This window comes from Perognathus longimembris, chromosome 2 (assembly GCF_023159225.1).
Source record: "Perognathus longimembris pacificus isolate PPM17 chromosome 2, ASM2315922v1, whole genome shotgun sequence".
Lineage (NCBI taxonomy): Eukaryota > Metazoa > Chordata > Mammalia > Rodentia > Heteromyidae > Perognathus > Perognathus longimembris.
This window is the reverse complement of record NC_063162.1, coordinates 32,599,461-32,615,475: the sequence shown is the minus strand read 5'-3', so window position 1 is coordinate 32,615,475 and position 16,015 is coordinate 32,599,461. Positions and strand designations below refer to the sequence as shown.

The following is a 16,015-nucleotide window of genomic DNA, read 5'->3' as shown; positions in this document are numbered from 1 at the left end:
GGTAGCTAAATAACATGCAAAGTACAGCATTCTTAATATACAGTTTTGTTGTTTAATGATGTGAATTAACACCTTTTTTTTACAGGCTTAGTGCTGTAACATCAAGAGTCATTCAGAAACACTTCCACCTCTGCAAACCCACACATGGTCTTTGAGAAGCTATTAAAGAACCCATCCATCTACTGCCAGATTTTTACCTCCATACCTTGGCCCACACCATTCCTTCTGTTTCCTGATCTTCCCACACTACTCCTTTTGACTACTTAAACCATTCAGGACCCACTCAAACTCTTCTCCTAGAAGCCCCTCACTAGCTCAAGCATTGGGTATCTTCTTTCCTCTCTTGTTCTCTCTCCTTTCCCCTCCTTTCTTTTCTACTCTTCCCTAAAGGCCTTCAAAGGTTATTCCGTGTGTGTGTGTGTGTGTGTATGTGTGTGTGTGTGTGTGTGTGTGTGTGTGTGTATGTTACTGGGGTTTGAACTCAGGGCCATCCATGCTTGCTTGGCTTTCACACTCTTTGCTACTGCTCTACTTTTCTGCCAGGGCTGGCTTTAAACCTCAATCTTCAGATCTCAATTCCTAAGTAGCAAGGATTACAGACATGAGCCACTAGTGCCTTGCTGTTGTGAACCACAACACCAACACACAGTGCCTTAGTGCACTTTTTATGTCTGACACCCCTGACCTTTCTCTCTCACTAGAGTCCTATGAGGCAGACAGTGTTTCAGAGGTATTGAATCCCCAGTTTTAGCAGATTCTGAATAATCACTGTGATTGTTCATGTTTAAGTTATATAATAGCCACAATGGAGAAAGAAAAACTTCAACTGCTAGCACATCAAGAATAAACAATTATTATAGTTGCTCAAACCAGTTGGCAAATAGAACCCAAGTAGCAGATGTGTTTCTTTGCTCTTTACATGTTCCAACAACACAGAATGCTATTGGGAAAGCACATCCAATACTTCCTAAATGAAAATGAAGTTTACCGAACAGTGTGTCACATCAAATCTCAGTTCCCCAAACACTACTGCATCGAAGAGAATGGAGATAATGAGTCATTCCATGTTCCTTTCAAGTAAGAAACCCTTACGCACACGTCTGACAATTTGCCAGGGCATTAATTTCTCCTTACCAATAAATATGTCTCTTCATATACGTATTAGAACCACAAATATCTACCTGTTTACTACACATAGATGGCTTCAACAATAAAATTAGAGGTAGCAAAGAAGAGTTCTTCAAGACAACTTGAACTTCTAGAACCATAAATGGTTTAAAGCTAAAAGTTAGAGACCATTCTATCAAGACTCATTACCACACAGAGCCACAAGTCAGCAGATACCCTTAATTAATGTTAAAATACAGTTCTGCTTTTATGACAAGTGGTAATAAAAAGCTAGGTAATAAGTCAGCTTCCCTATTATCCAATTAAACATTTTATTATAATCTCGTATGACAAAGACATCAATAAATATTTGAGTATAAACAACCAAAGTGAATTAGTCAGCATTCTTTCATTTAAAGGTAACAGAGATGGCACTAGAAGCAACACAGGCAAAAGCAAGGTGGAACACAGTGACCTGAAATAACCAACAAAAGGAAAGGCTAGTAGCTTAGCTGGGCCTTGGAACCATCTCAAAATGAACTCTATCAAAATCAGATGGCATCTTTGCTTCTATAAGTTGGTTTTGTCCTCCTTTCCTTCATTCTTCCTTCTACTAACTCCAGCTCTGCTACTAAGAGACATAATTCCTCTTTTCATAGTTGGGAGTTTTCAAATCCTCAAGACTCACATCTGGTCCAGTTAGGGGCCATGAAGCCCAGATGAGCTGGTCTACATGAGGATCATGTAGATGGGCTGGTAGGAAAAGCAGTAAATTACCAGAAGAAGGTCTACTTCCCAGAAGTAGCAACAAGAATTCATTTTCCTTCTAAAAAAAAGAAAAAAAGAGTATGACAATCTACCAAGAAATTTCATTTTATGACTAATGTGAAAGCTTATCCAAGCAGACCTCAACCTGGTAATAAATTACATTCTAAAAGTGCACCTTAGGTCTAAAGTCAATGAACTCTAGCCCAACCCTTGGAGTGCACTTCAGTGGAGACACTATGTCTCTAGTGTAGAGGATGGATTCCCTTAACAGTCCTCTCTTAACAATCCTTAAACGCCTATTTAATTCGTGGCTGGTATGAAATGTAACATCAATAACATTTCTAATACTGCACTCAAACTCCATTCATAACATTGTACCTAAAGTAAATGCTACCTAGAACAAGAAAAGCAACAACAATTGTAGTTTATTCTGAGTACCTAAGAATGACAGGTCTTCTGTCTTACATGTATTATGTTTTACATCTAATCCATATGCAACACCTGTAAGGCAGTGTTAATACTGCTTACTACTCAGAGCAGCTAAATGGAAGGGCCTTACAGAGGAGGAGACTACGGTCAGATGACTCAGACTCTGCACAAGTACCTAAAAGGAGAACAGACTGTAGTGGGCAGTGACATTCACTAGCCAGACATTAACATCCTGTTGCCTAACAGAAGGTACTTGAACATGGCTGAATAAGAGAAAGTGTATTTCTAAGTAAGTTTTAAATTAAATTCACACTTTCATTTACATAAGAATCAAAGATTTATTAACAGTATTTTCACTAAAACATGTGGAAAAGCACTATCTCTTTTCTAAACTAACCTAAAGTATTTTAATTTTTTGCCAGTCCTAGGGCTTGAACTCAGGGCCAGAGCACTGTCCCTGAGCTTCTTTATGCTCAAAGCTACTAGCACTTCACAGTTCCACTTCTGACTTTTTCTGAGTAGTTTATTAAAGAAAAGAGTTTCATCTACTTTTGTGCCTTGGTTGGCTTCAAACCATGATCCTCAGATTTCAGCTTCCTGAGTAGCAAGGATCATGGGCGTGAGCCACTGGCACCCAATTATTCTAAAGTACTTTAAGAGAAAACCATAAATAATCTTTATTTTGGACAGATTGTGAGGTCTGTCATGGACATATATAGCAGCATGAACTATGTTTTTTATACCTTTAACATTTCTTGATTACACAGTATTTGATACATATAAGACAATATAATTAATATATTTGTCCTAAAACATAACATTAAGATCAACAACCAACAACACATCATACTTAAGAGAATATAATTAACATATTTGTCTTAAAATATGAAAAGATCAATACTTAAGAACCTACCAAAAATGAGAACAGGAAGTTGAAAAAAAAAAGAAAGAAAGAAATACCACCCACCATACTTACAACAGAGAGCACTGACAGCTGTCAAAGTATTACTTCTCCAGGAGGCTGCTAACCATTTCTTTCTATGTATATTCACCAAAAAAGTTTGAAGGACTCTACTCTAAAAAGTTGACTTTGATAGTAAATTGCCCTGTGTCTTTTGCAATCAAAGTAGAGGTGCTCAGAAGTAATAGGAAAGAAAATAGCTGAATTCATTCACAAAGGAAGGGAAACAGTGAAACTACATTAGCTTCATATAGAAATCACTAGTCACACACGCCTCTAAGGGTTCCTAATTTCACTCCATGGATCCAAGCCAGAACTAGTTACCAGAAGTACTTAATTAAGTTAGATCTCCTTGATGTTCCAGGTCTTCACATGCCTGCCTTTGAATTATGAGAGATCACTTCCAAATTAAGGTATGGTATAACTAAAGCAAAACAATCTGGTTCTCCAATAACACATTAGATATCATCAAAAGACAAAGGAAAAGCCCAATTAACAACAATGAGCTCTTCATACAACATGGAAAAGAGAACCATTAACTGGAGGGGAGTAAATAAATCAAAGAAAACAATTGGCAAGGGGCTTATTTTGTTGCAATAATATGCTAAGCAATTTATGACAGGAAACAAAAAATAACATGTCATCTGTGAAGTTAAAGGGCCTATGTTACATGTCAACTAAGGATACATACAGGGCCTATGCTGCATGTCAACAAAGGACACACATAGTCAATAAGGGAACGAGTTAGTACAAATGGACTGAAAACTACAAATGGAGAATGGGAAAGTTTAAATGATACTATGAAGATATGGTCAGGAAGAAGAGAACAAGGAAATGAAGCTGAACTAACAGAAAGCAATGAAACCAGAATATCCAAAGAGAATAGGATTCCCACACCCAAATGAGCACAGTTCACAGAATATCAAGGCCTCCCTGTCCTCAAGTACCCAGCAACACCTTCCTCACTCTGCAGCTATATGGGCACAGCTTGCATAAGGCAAAAGCTGAAGTCTGGTCTTGTACAACTGATAGGGAGTACACTAAAGACAAAAAGGAAGCTATGGGAAGGAGCATGAGGGAACAGGGAGAGAGAAAAGAAGAGACAGAGAGAGGAAGGGAGGAAAAGGGAAAGAGAGGGAGAGGGGGAGAGGGAGAGAGAGAGAGAGAGAGAGAGAGAGAGAAAGAGAGAGAGAGAGAGAGACTGTGTGTATGTATATGCACATGCGCATATGCATAGGTGCACACTTGTCCTGGAAATAGAGATGGTAGTGTTTGAGAGGAGAAAACAGGGATGTAGGTGTATTAGTATATACAGAATGATACTACAGGAACAAATCACTCCAACAATACAGAGAGGTTTCTGTCTACTTCCTGTATGCAGATTCTATATACACTTCACTTGAGAGAAGACAAGAACATCCTAGCTAGACAGCAAAGGTAAAACAGATGGAAGAACTAAGGCCACACCTGTTAAAAGTCCTGCTCAGAAATGGCACAGAGCATTGTTACACACATAGTATCTGCCACATTAGCCATAGGGAGTTGGCCTTCAGTAGGGTGAAAAGGTATACCCTTCCCTGAGATGGAGGAAAGGCAGGAAGAGTAGCAAATGTTTAGATTAGAATAGGAGCTACCACAAAGAGAATAGAAAATGGCTGAAGGAGAGCTTTCTTCTCTCCCATGATGATACCTCAAACAGCCCCTCCATTTCCATGGGACTTTATGTTTCTCTCCTTTTGCTCTGGAGATCATCACACTGTACCCTCATTACCATGCAGTGAAGTCCCTGACTTACTTATAGCCCCAGAAATGCATGAGCCAGAACTCATCACTACAATGATGAGTTTTTAATTTCATAATTTCCTCATCTGTTTAGTCCTTTCCCATTAGCAATAATAACTTATAATCTAATAAAAACACACCAATTAAGTACTCAATTCAAATATCCTCTGCTCTGATCTAGCCTATTCTCTTGCTACCCTCTTTCTTCTAGGCACTGTGCATTCGATTCATCTTTTATAATATCTATGCTCAGCTTGAAATTGTATTTCCCTTTTATAGAACCAATTATTGACTCCTTAGGTAGACTAAACTCTGTTTTATTTGCACTAAAATCCATGACTTTCAAGAATGCAGGACTGTAAAATGTGCCCCTTGGAAGACTAGAGCCCTAGCAGTAATCTAATAAGCAATTCTTTTTGGGGGGGTCAGTCTTAGTGCTTGAACTCGGCCTGGGCATTGTCTCTGAGCTTTTCATGCTCCAGGTTAGTGCTCTACTATTTTGAGTCACAGCTCTACTTCCAGGAGGTTCTTATTGACTTGGCATGTTCAGAAACAACAAGAGATTTGTCCTTAGGAGGAAGGTAAAAATATAGACCAGAAGATGCTATGACAAAAAAAATTCTATTAATTCTTACTCCTGTGTTCATTTTTAGTTATTAAGGACATCTTCAGTCAACCTAGTTAAGCCTCAGGGCAGTTGTTCATAATCCAGGCAAAATGCTCAGATATTAACCATGAGCTTACAGTTGAAATGAACAATAATTAATTTTTCAACTATCCCTTGACTTGGTAGGGACAGTAAATACCTTTTGTTTTAAGAGGAAATACGGAAAATTAATATTTAAAGATTATATAAGACTGACTCGGGAAATTGACACAAAAATGTTTAGAAATATCCATGGCATTTTTAAAAGATTTAATAAAGAAAATATTTTGAAAACTAGGCAGGTGAAATTTAAAATAAAACAAGCATCATAATCTTAGCTGTTACTTAGCAATTCCAGGCTTCAATCAATCTCTTCTAAAGGACAAACTAGAAAAAAAAAAAAAACTAAAGAAGAAACTGCTTCTGAGATACCAGTTAGTCAAGTCTAGATGAAATTTAAGCTGTTCAGTTTGGTTTGGTCTTTCCTCTCTGGAGACAATTTGCTTTTCAGAAAAGCTTAAATTTCTGAATCAAAGGCAAAGCTTCATGCAGTGCTTGGTTGAAAGGCACGTGGGCCACTTGTCCCTGCAAGTGTCACCACCAAAAGGGATTCAGACTTGAAGGAAGATGGAGTGGGAGAAAATAAGTTGAAAAGGTAGTGAACATTCGGACCTGTCTCCAGCAGCCAGAGGAGGTAGAGGACACCAGAGTTCATCTACGAAGCTGAGTTAACAACTCAAGAACTCTACTCATACTCTTAAGAGATTTAAGTTCTAAATTGGCCTTGGAAGCTATCTTTGGTTCCAGAGGCCATGTGAGCATGATAGCTTTGGTTATGCCAAGTACTGATTCAAAACCAAACCTTGCTGTCATTAAACCAAACTTACCACTCTTGCTGAGACAGATCATTGAAGAACTGTGGCTTCAAACTATCCTCACAAGAGGAAACCTACAATCAGTAGTGAGTTACAGACAGCTCTAGAGCCAACTGTCGATTTCTGGGAATTAGTAGTAAGCTGGTTATTAAACACAGCTATTGTTAAAGGTTAAATTATATAAGGCTGCGGGCATGGCTCAAGTGATAGAGCATTACCCTAGGTTTAATCCTAAATACTACATAAAGAATGATAGGTTATATACATTGAATTTTTAATTATACTAAAACAAAGATAAATAAGTGTTCATTATTCACATACTCATCACTTCTCAATTATTTTACTAATACCCAAGCTCCTGGTGCTATTTGCAATTACTGTGCCCGGTTAACAGAGATACAGAGTGGCATGCTATCATGCTATTTCTAAGTCCTCCTTTTACTGACTCATTGGTAGTTTGGAATCAGCTATGGTGGGGGACATTTACACTCCAGAAATCTGTGAGCACTCCAAGCCCACCTGGAAGGGTTAACCTGGCATGTTCCTACATTTGCTGTCTATGGTGTTAATCGGCAATGCTTCACAGTCCCCATGGTGCTTGAACTGGCTGATTTTTGGAGACAGACTGAAGGCTCATAAGTCATAATGCATGATGCAAACATAAGGACAGAAAGCAACTAAATTTATTGTAGCTCTAAAATGTACCACTGCTACTCCTTCATTTCATACTAACAGTACTACTGCTAGTCCTTCATTTCAAGAGAGCTATTATCAAATCCAGTACACAAATGAGTCAGCTGAGGTTCTGCGGGCTTGAGTAACTGCTAAGGCGCATAAGACCTGACTCAAAATTATCTGATCTTTCCAAAATGCTACCACATGTACTAGTAGTATCACTGACATAATGAACCAATGAAAATTGACCACAGTAACTGTCAGATAACAGACAATCATTAATAGGGAGAAGGTACAGACAAAGCACCTAATCATATTCATGTTCATCAAGTTCACTTGTATCTATTTCTAAAACATACCTACAAAAGCTATCTGAGTGGGAAATAGGAACCAAGGAACAGCTGAGACCTGAACATGGATGAGCTGTTCTAAGTTTAATTTAAATGTCAACCTGGTATAAAGAATCTTCTTTCAGTACTTTAAATGCTTTCACTTTACCAAGCAAACCAATGAGCTGAACTCAAAATAACACATCCTACCAAGAAAGATGTACAGAAAAATAAGATTTGTCAAATGTTAAAATACATTTCCTGAAGTGATTGAATATTGACTTTTAAGAGAAATTTTGAAAATTTTCTCTTTTATGCTTTTTCAATTATTTTGTGCTATCTTTTATCATGGCCTCTTACAGACAATCATTCAGTAATTAAAAGAACTCCAAAGCGCTAATAAAAATGTACTTACAGATTACTTAAGAAAACTCTTGTCATCTTTGCTTCCTATAAGCTACCAGCTTCTCCCACTGTTCCCGTACATTTCCATCACCTGTCATGAGAGGAAAATACCTGATGAATTTCATAGATCATAAAGGCCATTTCGTGGTTTCCGTTATGGTAATCTTTTCTTCGTTTATACACAAAACACAGAGAAAAGCATAGTTGTCTTTTCTGTTCTTTCCCCAAAAGCAAAAGAAATAGAATAACAGCATAGAATACCACTCTAAGAGGAAAACACACAAACAATTTCTACTGTTGGTGCCAGAACACATCTCAATGAGTTTTTAGGACATGATTTGCAGGTTCCCGGAAGGAATCCACTTTCTTGCCCTCTTTTGCTTCCACCCCTGCCCCAACTTCTCAAAAATGAGTGGGAGCAGTGGGAAAGCTTGACAACAAGGGTCACCCCCCCAGTTCTCTCCAACACCTGGACCCCACTGGCTGCCACTCAGTAGACAGGAAAAGGTCAGTTTTCTCTGTCCAGCTTCTTTGTACCTGTCACTAGATGATTACATCAGAATTGCTAGAATCCATGTTTTAATTTCAGAGAAGGAAACAGTGAAACTTCTGAGTTCTCTAATTCTGTTTTTTATTGTTCGCTTGTTAGGGGGGACAAGTGTTTGAACTTGGGATCTCACACATGCTTGGTTTTCTTGCTCAGCTGGCACTCCACAACTGTCTCACATCTCTGAACCGAACAATACAGGCCTTCTGTTTATATTGAGCTCTACAAATGTTGCTTTGACAGGAGAAATGGTATCAGGAGATAGTAAATATTCTGGAGGAGGGGGATAGTAACTTCTATGACACTTCAAAGCTCTTACCTCCAAAATCTAAGCTATGTGCCAAAATGAACAAATAACAAGATGAAACACTCTCACTAAATATTTGATCCATTTTCAAAAGCAATGCACAGTACACTCTAAGCAAGCTGAGATTCTCCTAAAACAGGTTTCTCTCCTTATGAATGACGTGCATTTCTTAATGAAGTAGAGGAGAAAATCAAAAGGGCTAGCACAGAACCTTGTGCAAGCAGGTCTGTTCTACTACTTAATATATCTCTATTCCTAAATGCATCCATTCAATAAATAGATGTATTGGGGACCAAAGCAATGTGGCTAAATATTTCTTTCACAGAAAAGGAAAGCAAACTTCAAAAGGATGTGAGACTACAATCAACCCAGTCCTGTGAGACATTTTATTCATTTCGCAGTCAAACTAGCAGCTTAGCTGGCTACAGGAATTAAAAAGCCAAAAGTCTGTAAAAATATCGCCAAAGTAATGGATATGACTGTGTTAGAATGAAAGTGATCCAAACCAGTTATTAGGCCATATTAGGCACAGCAGGCTGTAGTTTACTGATCCTTAACCTCCACAGGAAACCACAATATACTAAAAAGTTAAAAAGAAAGATGCAACAGCCTACTTAACAAGTCTAAGCGTATCACTACCATCCCATTGGCAACAAGTATTCTGTGGTACCATGGTATCACATAGCAGGCCTTGTGAAAAAAGAGGAGCATCTCTGTTCAGCTTCATTTTTGCAAATGCATTATTATTCAAGGAACCAATCTGTAAAACACTGTTGATCATGAATTAGCTTACATATTTGACATGGATACTTATGGGGGAAAAGTATCACCCTAAGGTTCCAAAAGTAGAGAAAACGGTCACCTAGAAAGAACAACTAAATGAATCTTGGTTCCTGTCTCTGAAAGTTCCTCTCCCTGGAAGACTCTCCTTGACTTCTTGACTTTTCTATGCCTTTTTTTAGCCCCCGAACCTAACTGCTCTTTCAAGTGTTCATCTTTTCCTCTAAGAAACTTCTCTCAAGGATCCCGGAGAAGGTCACAACAGACCCCATCTATTTCTGCAACAATCAACTTCTTCATTACTCTCAGCATCCACGTAATTCTCTACTCAATATCTGCTTCCCTGATGAGGACTGGCCTCCAGAAAGTTGCCCTATTTAACACCCACATTCAAGACAGGCAGGAAGAGGCAGATTAAAAGAAGGCTTTAGCATCTTTAAATGACACTATTTTTTGACTACAGAGGTGGTGGAAAGAAAAGTGAGACCTTGTAGAGTATTCTGAGGCTTGAATGCCTGCCTCATGAACAGTGTGATAGTGGAAGCAAGCAGTTAGGTCTAGTTGTTAGTAAAAAAAAATCACCCTTAAATTTGTACAGCATAAAGCTGGCCACATATTCTCAGGTCAATTCAAGTGAAAGCTACAAAGGCATTTCTCCCATGGTCTGTCACTTTGGAAAAAAAAATTACTAGGTACCAGTGGCTCACATCTGTAATCCTTGCTGCTCAGGAGGCTGAGATCTGAGGATTGAGACTCAGAGTCATCCAAGCAAGACCCAATTCCAAAAGCAGGGTTGTAGCACAAGTTGTAGAGCACTACCCTTAAGCAACAAAGCTAAGAAACAACAGCAAGGCCTTGAGTTTAAAAACCCCAGTAGTGACATACACACACACCAAAATTTTAAGTGAGTTTTAGTTAACAATATAGCTTATATTTTCCCAGGCCTTAACATATTCAAAGATGTTTGGCTAAGCAGCTTTAAATGAAATTAAATATCCACAAATTTCTTTTCACCGAAGATTATTTTTTCTAACTTTAATCATAAATTTCAATTTTTTCAGAGTTTAAATCCACATAGCATATCCAACTATACAGCATTCACACATATACTAAAAAAACTGAACTAAGCAGCAGAAATATAAGTTGGTAAAGTACATATACTATAAGCTATATAATACATGGAACAATATAGTAACACATATAATACAGTCCATATACTACATAGCTTCTATGTATTATACACACACAAATGCACACACATATACATACACAAACACAAACATACACACACACACTCCATGAACTATAAGCTTATAAATTAAAACCAAGGCAATGGCCCAAAAAGAGGATTAGGAAAAGGTTTTCTTAATTTTTATATAGTAAAAACAACTTTTATGAAGTAGTTTTAAATTATTTCAAACAAAATAAACCCTCTACTGATTAAATAATACTTCAAAGCTATTTCAAAGAAGTGTTACACATAGGAAAATGTGGAACAAGGTAATACTGTTATTATTTAACATAGCTTTGCTGACAGAATTTTTTTTTTTTTTTTTTTTTGGCCAGTCCTAGGCTGTAAACTCAGGGCCTGAGCACTGTCCCTGGCTTCTTTTTGCTCAAGGAGGGTGGAAGAGAAGAAGAAATTGGGCTTTTGGAGCATTTTGGATCTAGATTCCAGATGTGTAAACCATATGTTAATATAAAAAAGTGTAGGAAAAAAATTATTTTAAGAGTTGCAAGGACCTATAATGCAGGAGTTGTGAGACATGTAAAGGAAAGTACGGGCAAAGAAATTTATGTGTAAAAACACATCATACTCAAGCTAAACCATTAATACCCCAAAAGCAGGAAATTCAGTTAACCACAAGAAAAACCTCACCCAAAAATGAAATCCAAAGATAACAACAAAAATCTTTAAAATGGAAAGATCATCTTACATGAGTGAAAACAATAATAGGAATGATGAAAGACATTTCATCAGAAACAGGAGGCCAGGAAACAATAAGCAAAAATTTTTAAGAATAAAAGGAAGGAGGACATGGATGAAGTAAGCTAAAACTCTATAAACAACAAAAAGTTCTCTTTCAAAAATATGGGGGGAAAAATAAAACTATTTTCAAACAAATGAAAACTGAGAGAACCAACTGCCAATAAACACCCACACTGTGAGCAATGTTAGAAGAAGTTATTTGAGGTGACTGGAAATGATAACCAGATGTAAATTTGAATCTATAGGAAAGAATGAGGAGCCCTACTAATAACCAATGTGTACATAAATTTGAACAACTACGTTTTCCTTTACTGCTTTAAAGTATTCATTACTGCTCTATATATTAAAAGTATAGGCCTGGGCATAGTGGAGAATTGCCTACACGCTAAGCTACTTGAGAGGGAGAGACAGGAATAAAGATTGCAGTTCAAGGCCAGCACAGGCAAAAAGTTACTGAGACACTAGCTCAAAAGACAAGCTGGAGATATCACTGCATGCCAGAAAACATGAATTTAAGACCCCACTTAGGGAAAGTAAAGCATTTCTTCTCCCTCAAAAAAATAACATTTATTTAAAATTGATAAATAATAAGTAAAAAGCAAATATAACAAATTCAGTTACTCTTTTTGAAAGACAATAATTTTAAGAAATGAAAAGTTATTTTAGTAACTTTCTCCATACAGCCATGTTAATTAGCTCAGGGAAAAATATCTCACATTTTCTTTCTCATTTTCAAATATTTATGTTTAAATGACAAATACAGTCTATCTTTATCTTGTAAGCTGCTTTGAAATGCCTATAATACTCTATAAAGGAATGCATTGTGTTAATTAACATATGTATTCCCTTGCACACTTATTTTGTTGTTGTAAAAACAGTTAAAATGCCCACTTAGCAATTTACAGGACAATAATGCATTATCAACTAGAATCACCTTGTTGTATCACTGAACTTTTAGCTATATTCCTTTTTTAAACAAAATGATCTTGTCCATAGCAAAGGATATTAGGCAACTTTATCTAACAACACATCCTATACCTGGCATGCTCAGGCCCATAGTTTCATGCACAGTGGACCTGAAGGCTCAGAGCCTCAACATGAAGAGTCAGGATGAACCGGGCTATACTCTTTGGAACCTCAACTGTGATATAAAACCATCTCATGAGATGGTTTACCTAGCTTGCAGCACTTCCTGCTTTCTTGAGGCTCCTCATCCTCTCCCCAAGTTCCCTCCAAACCCGCATCATTATAAACCCACAGAATCTACAACACTCAGAGGAATGCTAACATTAACAGTGAATGGTGGGCAATAAAGATGAAGATCTGGCAAACAAACAAAAAGAAGTAAATACAAATAAAAGTTATGAGGAAAAAAAACCCCACAAACCCTGGATGGCACCACTGCTAAAGGCCAGAGAACTCAATGATTACCAAATGCTTGTTTTTATTCCTAGCATTTAAAATTCACTAAGAGTTCCTCCTGTGAATGTCACTTGAATTAATTAACTATAATCTTATGCTTACTTACTCCTTTTCTTACACAGAAAACAATCAATGGTCTACACAAAGGAAAATAATTTCACCTAGGCTAAGTAAGTTTTTTAACTTTAACTAACATTTCAGTCATCCTCACAAACTTGCTCCAAGGGAAAAATAACACCATATTATTTACATTAAGCTAGGTTCTTATGTAATAGGGAGGTCAGATCTGGCCAGTGCCATCATTAACTGTGGAGGGGCATCAGATTGACTCCAGCTCAGATTAGAGCAGAAGCCAACTCCATCTTCACTAAGATCTCCCCCACCTTATCCAGGGAAGCTCCCCTTTATTATGGTAAGTTATGTCAATTGACCACCTGAGGCCTAGGATGTTTGTGCCCTCCCATGGCATATCCACCTGACATCAAGTCCACGTGCCCTCCAGAGTGGGCATATACACCTGATGTCAAATCTATATGACAATTCGAACTAGAATGATAGGTTGGTCCAAACAGATACTATGAGACAGACTGTAACTATACTGGCCACCTGTGTGCGGCCTAGCGTGCTCTGTAAGTGCTGTATCCTCACTGGCCACCTGCATGTGGCAAGTTTGACTGTGATGTTTGCCTTATAACCAGGCTGGAAGGCCACACGTGGGCACAGTTTCAGCTCCCGAGTCTGAGCTGAGACCAGGGCCAGTCAGTTCACTTTTTGTTAACTTTTTACTTCCCCAATAAATCCATCTTTTTATCATCTTGTAGCTGGAGACTGTGAAGTGGGCTCTTGGGGGAACCAGGAATCCCCTCCCTTGGGGGGATCCCATTTCATTGTAGCAAAACCCCACTTCACTTCACTTACTGACCCAGAATGCAGTGCATAAGCAAAGTATTTCAATAGGTTCAAAGGTTACTTAAGTAGTTAATATCCAAGTCACAATACCATAAACAGCACTTTCATTGGCAAGTACTTTATCTCAAAAGAATTTTAAGACATTTTTCCTTCATTCTGGCCAAGGAAGTAAAGAAGCACATATGGACTCAATTCACCCCAAATACATTGAGCATGCAGACAGATGATACAGAATAACTGCAGCAGTAACTCTATGTCCTGCCTCTAAGGAGAAGAGTGGGAAAGAGGTGCCCAGTCCAGGGTCCGCCAAGGAAGTCTTTGGGTTCCTGTGTCATTATCCACTTACACAACCTCTGGTTAGAAGTGCCACTCACTTGAACAGGGAAATACCATCCTGTATCTCTGTTGCTGTCATGTATTCTAACCATGCTAGTGCCTCCAAAATAATTCCTTTTAGATTCTACATATAAAATAGAAACAGTGGATCTTTAAAGAAAAAGAAATGTAAATTTAAAGAGAAAGAGAAAAAAAGTAGAAAGTTTAGTGCTTAAAGGTTTTTTAACCTTTCGTTATGGAGAAAGAGGTTATAATCTTAGTGTTTCATTATTTTAGTGCAGAAAACTAATAGATTTATCTACCATCTGTCTATTATATTTGCTTATGAGTAGATATGGCTAAATATCAGCTCATGATGTATAACTAGGTGCTAAAAGCCTTCCTAAAATAAACAAAAATGTCCTTTTTGAGTATCCTGAGACAATCAGTGCAGGCTTTGATTATGACAAAGCTCGTGGAACCAGCTTGTCCTAAGCGTAGCTTTGGACAAGGCTGTGCTTGAGTTTCTGGCAAATTACGGAAAAGACTGAGGACCTCTGTACATAGACAATCCTCTTTTGTAGGATGTTCTGGCCCAGGAAGAGCAGGCTCATCCCCTTTCCTCCTTCCTGCTCTGAATGGGTGTTCTCTTCACTGAGGCCTCCTTACTGGCCTCCTTACTGTATATTAAGAGTGCGTGCGTGTGCATACGTGTACTCTCATACATATACAAACAAGCACACACACAACACACCATTCAGGCTATACTCCCAATCCACTTTTCCCCCCTCCCTCCTTTTTATTTATTTCCAGAAACCCTGATTATTATTGAGGACACATCTCATTTATTTAGCTTATCAAAACCCTTTGTACAGGTTTTGTTTGCTTCCTGTCAATTTTGTCCACTGCTTGCAGTGTCTAAAGGAAGCCCTAGACAGAAAAGTACAGCCAAAAGCTACTTAGTGCAGGAAAGTGGAGAAGGCCCCATGAATGCCATGGTTTTCACCAGAGAGCATGCAAGTAAAGACCTTAGCACATAAACAAACAGCACTTAGTTAACAATAAATAAATGTTTTTTATTAAAGATAACAAGAAGCCTTTAATCAATTTTTTTGGTCCTGAAATAATGGCAGAGTTGGCAAATAGCTGATTAAGTAGTAAAAAAGCAAAAGAAAAAATATTTGCTATAAATCAACAGGAGGGATGAGACTCAGAACTCTGTACTTTCTTTTACAGGAGAACAAGTTTGAGAAGAACAAGCCTGAGGAGAGATTATAGGTAGATATTGTTTATATATTTTTCACTGTCTATCTGCCCATTCTCAGCCAGGCTTGAACCTGAAACAGAACCCAAAGTCAGCTTGACTCCTGAAAGAAAGGAAAAGCAATAGAATGTGAAAATATCAAGACTTCAAAAATTGCTCTAAGCAACTAATTTTTAGACTGTGTGGCAATTTGTAAGTGAATATATTAATAAACATCTTTCCACTAAATATTTCAGAAGAAATAGAGTCCAAGGAAATTAGATATTACTTGTCTATTCTTTGTATCTACTATGGTTTCTATCTCATATTAATACAGGAAAGAGTAAATATGAAAACATACCTACATCATTTTAATATAATACAAAGAATGTCCCAAGACTTAAAAATCCTACATAAAAAAATGACATCCATATTTCCTTTATGAGTTAACTTTCCTTGTCAAATTTATTCAAAAAAGTGTTAAACTGTTAACTTATGCTATATCCTTTTTCTCCACCTTTCTCT

The 16,015-nt window shown here is 37.6% G+C and overlaps 1 protein-coding gene across 13 annotated transcripts in view; it reads right to left on the bottom strand.

The window, feature by feature from the left end:
- The window catches only part of Sgms1 (sphingomyelin synthase 1), a 250,008-nt gene that overhangs the window by 96,477 nt on the left and 137,516 nt on the right, over positions 1-16,015 (bottom strand). For all 13 annotated transcript variants that reach the window (XM_048338764.1, XM_048338763.1, XM_048338767.1 and 10 more), the window contains one exon: positions 7,988-8,068. The gene's annotated coding sequence lies outside the window, so the exon portion shown is untranslated. The remainder of the gene's footprint in view (positions 1-7,987; positions 8,069-16,015) is intronic.